The sequence below is a fragment of the Aptenodytes forsteri genome, unplaced genomic scaffold (assembly GCF_000699145.1).
Source record: "Aptenodytes forsteri isolate BGI_AS27 unplaced genomic scaffold, ASM69914v1 Scaffold5, whole genome shotgun sequence".
NCBI lineage: Eukaryota > Metazoa > Chordata > Aves > Sphenisciformes > Spheniscidae > Aptenodytes > Aptenodytes forsteri.
The window spans coordinates 2876001-2882343 of NW_008795672.1; positions in this window are offsets into that span (position 1 = coordinate 2876001).

Below are 6343 nucleotides of genomic sequence, written 5' to 3' on the forward strand. Positions count from 1 at the left end.
GCAGCCACAGCAAACCTCACTGATAAAAGTCAATGCGCAATTCAATTGAAACGTTCAGATGCGATTAGGGCATAGGAAAAAACCAACAAACCCCTACAATCAAGGTAGCGTTAACATCCTCTCCCATACCTACTGCTTCTTGCTTGTTCCTTTGGCAGGCCACTGGGGAATTACCAACGGAGAACCCTGTCACGTAACCGGAGCTCGGCTGACCCAGGCTCTGCAAAGGAAACTCTTTGCACTTCAGCTCGAAAAAGAGGTATCGCAAATTCCGGGAGAAAAACCCCCCAGAGGGCTATTAAACACAGAGATACAACTTCTGGCTTAGAAAGCGCTCCAATCAAAAGCCAAAAAAGTGTTCTAAGAAATATCACGACATGCTTGTCCTTACGTATGTTACTTGCTAGAGAGAGGGAGATCTCTACACAGCGTTTTGTCTGAACCGCTGCGTCCTACCGCAGGATCAGAGAGACGTCGACTGTCTCCTGTCAACATGCAAAGACCTCCATAGGTGAAGGATGAGTCAGCTGGGATTTTCTCACTTCAGTTAACTGCAGTAAAGATTAACTGGAAAAGTTAACTGTGGTATACAATTAAAATACTTCAATGTCCCAGTGATTAACCTATTTCTCAAGACTGTTGCGCGAAGCTGTTTTATCAAGTAACTTAACTTTCCTAAGTGGCTGGTTTGACTTCCAAATTCCCCCTGAGCATTTGTGAATTTCTCCACATAAAGTCAGAAAATACCTATTTACAGATTGTGAACACTATAAGGTGAAGTGTTTTCAGTGAGTAGCTCACATCAATCACCGCTGAACCAGCTTACTTCGGCCCCTCCAAGTCAGCCAGAGGAATCAACAGAAAAATATTTGTGACTTCAGCACGAGACCGAGTCGAAAACGATGGACCTGCTGCAGGGATGAGGACAGTCTCTTGGCCATTCAGTATACGCAGTGAGCAGGCGGCCCTAACAAGCCCCAAGGAGCGTCTATTTTGTGAAGTCAGTTAGGAAGTCTGGGGACCGCCGGGGTGGAGGGAGCCTGGAGCATCAGATGGAGGAACAGTTCTCCTGGGAGGATCCGGATGACGGAATACCATGAAAACAATCCAGGGGAGATCTACAAAGAGGTTCTCAGTGCCATTTTTGGCCCCCCAACCACACAGCGATAACCAGACATAAAAAGCACCCTTATCAAGCATGATCTTTTCACGTCCTCGATGCGGGACTGATGGCCAAACACTTCAAGTGACCACTGTCATTCCTGCATCCTCGGCAAGCGCGCGAGCTACTGGCACAGCCTGTGCCAAGACAATTGGCAGTGCCTAGGTTCAGCTCTCACACCCCGCTGGAATTCAGATGAACAGATGTGAAAGTCTAAAGCACTAGCAGGCCCTGAGAAATTCCAACAAGCCAAGAAAATGGCCTTTCTATATAAAATGGAAATCTAAATGAAAATATTTGATTACCAAATCCCCATTTGTTCCCTGTATGTTTAAATATGGAGCTTTCCTTTCTCCTCAGGAAAGATGAAGTGAAAGTAAAGCACAGGGAGTTTTTAAAGAGGTTTTTCTACGGGGAAAGAAATGAAGGATGTTCGGTTAAAAGAAGTAGTCGCCCCAGTCTGCACTAAAGTAAACCAGCACTTTTTATTCCCCTGTAGGGAAGGGAATGAAAGAAAGGTATCAGCAGACCTGGTTCCCTGGCAAGCGAGCTTACAAACGAACCGCTGGTGCGTGATGGGTTAGGAGTGGAAGCGTAAGAAGAAAATCGGAGAAAAGGCAGGCAGCTCCTGGGAAGAGCTGCAAAAGCATCACGAGGGACAGGCACCGCTTCCCCCCGGGCAGCCCTTCACAGCCAAGCATCCCGGTGTTTTCTCTGTGCGTGAGTGTGCCGGGGGGATACTCAGAGAAGGGAAAAGGAGGGTATCCATTTCCTTCCCACTACCACACTGCAGCCAAGAGACCTGCTGCAAAGCCATGCAGCTTTTCATTTCCAATGTGTGATCGGCTCCTAGGAGGAGGCACACGCTACTCGGCAGCCCCGCTGACCGGAGCTGGGAGTTACCGCTGGTCCAGTTCAAAATTCCAAGGTAGAAACTCAAGCTTTTCTACCCCTCCAGTACAGCCATCAGAGTGTTATCTTCATAGTTCCTCTATAAAAATAGTTTACATTTGTCTGATTGCTTAAACAAAGTAATTTTCAAAACCCGATCAGATTTTGCCTGTAGTATTCCATCTGCCTGTTTCCACGGGGAAAATTTCATATTCTCACATGATGAGACAGAACAAGAAGCAGCTGATTAAACAGTAAGACAACAAAATACTCACAAGGGCTTCGTTTGATACCATTCCCCCTTCAACTTTACAACGGGAAATCAATGCAATGGAAAAAAAGAAAACCAGAGTGAATGGCGAATCATCCAACCCATGCAGCGGTTCTGTCCACAGTGAAAGGCACTTCAGGAAACTCTCCTGAAGAGAATGGATCTGTAGGTGTTCACGTCATCCAAATACGTTGCAGCGATGGCTCCCGGTAGTCACTTCTCCCTGCAGCAGACCCGGCCCTAAGGCCCGTTTCTGTAGCAATGCCTGCTTGCTGTGAACTACCATCGGAAGACGTGCCATTTAGACCCGTACACTTCTTTTTGACCGCATCAGCGGGGAGAAACGTACTGCCATCCTCCAAATCCCAGAGAGAGTTAGCACGCACAATTTGCGGAGCTAGTGGCTTTCTCGGGGAGGGGGGGAACTAACCTAACACAGAGGTACAGAGGTGAAGCCCGCAAGGGTTCAGAGTTACACTATTCTGCCCAGCAGCCTGCGTTTGCGCCCCAGCTGCATTTTATACCTTCAAGAGCGTACTGCTCAGCCCAGAATTACTACAGTGAAACCCTCGACCTAGGTATGCTTCTTCCAAGCATTTTTTCCACTCGTGTAAGAAGGAAGCAATTCATTGATGTACAGGTTTGTTTTAGAGCTTACGGAATCTTCACAAGTCACAACCTCTATCATTGATTGGAAGATCAGCATTAAAAAAAATAATCTTTTGTTAATTACACAGATGAGCCATCTACACACTGAGAAAATGAAAACTAACTACAGGAAGATCATAAATACAAAATTTATATGGAATTTCAGTAAAAATACCCATAGTATAAATTTGCAAACTTTCATAGAAAAGACAATCCTGTACAACGTTTCCACTAAGAAAGTTTCCCCAGAACAAGCGTTGCCCAGCACGGGTGCAGCACATACAGAGTATTCCAAGACGCGCGTACAAGTTTCACGCAAGTCTCGAACAATCCTGTACAACGTTTCCACTAAGAAAGTGTTTCCCCAGAACAAGCGTTGCCCAGCACGGGTGCAGCACATACAGAGTATTCCAAGACACGCATACAAGTTTCACGCAAGTCTCGAGGACAGGAGTTTTGAAAGGCTGCATGCATTTCTAGCCTCTTTAAAAAGTAACCCACTGGATTTTTTGAATGACTTTTGCTTTCAAGCATTGGCGTTCAGATCCATCAGGGACTGGTTTTCAGAGAGGCACGCACCCCATTTGAAATTTAAATTGGTTCTCAAAAATTTTAAGTCATTTTTGACATACAGCTCTAGTTTACAAGCCTTACGGCCCTATCCTTAATCAAAACATTTTGAATAGCGGCAGCAGCAGCTTCTCCAAGGACATTTTGTCTATACTGAGATTGCAAGAGCAAGTTCCATTTTTAAAAATTGGTCGTAACAGAGGACAGAGATAACAGAACACTCGGATCGCACAAAAGGTTGCTACTGACTTTTTTTTTTGGCAACAGACCAAGTTTAATACTATTGTAATAGTCTAATTAGTCCCACGCTTGCATGGTTCAATTAAAACGTGTTTTAGTGGAAAAAACTAATTCTGGAAGGTAACATCACACTCTTACTGCATAGCTAGTGGTCTTTCTGTTAAACACAAATCTAGCCTTCGCAGTGTTTGCTACTTACTGTTTGCCGGACAAACATTAGTCAAAGTTGAGTATCTCCAGTATCGTGCTCCAATATTTTTCCTACAAATGTTCGACTAAGTCGGAGACATCAATGGTTGCGTAGCACCTGTTTTTCTAAAGTCTTCATCACAATTTAGCCATCTTTGTAGTCAGATACTCCAATACGTGTCAAATACAGTCAAACTCAAGTTAGCATTAATATTCCCTACTTTATTCATGAAAACACAGGAGCAATGACATACATATTCTGTTCAAGAAACCTTCGAAGACTAAAATTGCTCATTTCCAGATTCACAAGACGGATTTATAAAGAGAGGAGCTGCTGTCACTTGCCGCCTGCTTGCTTAATCCTTGCTCATCAGAACGTGATCTTGCAGTTAGGTCTATTATGATGGAAAATACATAGTATCTTCATTTTAAATAATTCCAACTTAAGGGACATGCAAAAACAGAGGAAATGTAAGCAGAGACTTCCATCACCACACACAGGAGCTTCTGATCTTTCTCACAGCCATTTCGTAGACCGTGTATCTTGTAGGACAAAGTGTCATTTGTGGTTTGTGTTTTTGTTTGTTTTTTAAATTCAAAAGACACCATAATGAAATCAAACTCTTGTGAGAACCCCTTATTTGTCTAAACATTCAAAAAGCCCAAATACCTCGCCCTGAGCACTGAAAAAGAGGTACGCTTGTCTTTTTAATACTTCGTATTCCCAACATCATACAACAAAGCCACTGTGAGGTACAAGGATGTTCCGTATCTTTTAAAGTTAAAAACTCTTTAAACAGCTAAAGATGATTTTAGATGACTGGCTCCACATTATTACACAAGTGAAGAGAAATTGCATCAAAATTTAATATTGACATGCTCCCTCCTACACACTGAGTATCACAAGACCCTATACAGTATAAAATATCCTCTTCGGTACATAACCAAAGTCATCATTGCCCTCAATCTGTGCTGGATACAGTCCCACATATCTTTAGTGTCTGGTAGTTTTGGACCCATGACTGAGGGGATATGCCTATTCTTACCTTATGCAGGTTCACGTAGCTGAATATACGCACCAACTCCCGCTTGTCTCATGAAATACAGTTAAAGCCTTGTTTTCATTTTAGACTTTTATGAGCTCCTGATGCACAGTTAATGAAAAAAGTAAATACATCATGGAAACAACAAATCTGTACTCTGAGCTTTCATATGCACAGTTCTTCCCTCCAGACCACAGCGGCCACAAAGTTTTCTTAGTTTTTGCAAATAAAAGCTTAGCTTGAGTTTGGGATTGGGGTTTTTTGGTTTTTGGGTTTTTTTTAACAACAAAAAAAAAGCAGCTTCTACAATTGCTCAGTTACACAGGACAACGCCCAAATAACACAAGACAAACTGTTCTCATTATAGTGCAATGTATGTATTATCAACTGTATGTTTTCACATATGTGAAAGCATATTTACATGTGTCCACTATATGAAATCAAGCTCCAGACTGAGAACGTTCCTTAAGAAAATTCATATAACAACAACAAAAAAGCAGCTTCTACAATTGCTCAGTTACACAGGACAACGCCCAAATAACACAAGACAAACTGTTCTCATTATAGTGCAATGTATGTATTATCAACTGTATGTTTTCACATATGTGAAAGCATATTTACATGTGTCCACTATATGAAATCAAGCTCCAGACTGAGAACGTTCCTTAAGAAAATTCATATTCAATATATGCCATGTAATTCTGTTCTTTGCACAGCTGTAACAGACAAATGCAAAGTTTCTACCATATAGCTCCAAGACACAACATGCAACAGGACACAGACAGGAAAAGTTAAGCTTTCTTAGTAAATATGCTCTTTATGAGCATTTAAAAAAAAAACAAACCCAAACAAAACAACTTTCAACACAAATTGCCCCTATTAATCTCAGTCTCAAAGGAAACCAGCATTTTGCACTTGCAACTTGTCTCTTCTAATGAGAGACGATTTCATCTCTGATTACTCTTTATTCTTGAGGAACAAGATGAAATTCATGCATGTTAGCAAGGTTTATGCAATATATATAAAAAAATCAAGATTAAGACACATCTTATGCACATGATCACACATCAACAAGATAGGAACATACAGGATCTCACCATAGGTATTCCTTACCAAAAAAAGCCTTACATATTAACCAAGTCAAAGGAGGGAAATCTTTAATGACTTAAGTCTTCTAACCACACCTAATGCTGTCTACCCCGCAAGCCATTTTCATTTTACACAGCTCAACAGACACACGTTTATCTTGATATAAGTAGCAAAACCAAAAGCTGCTCCCCACTACCCACCCGTGCCCATCTCTTTTCCTCATGTGCCGATTCCAGTGAC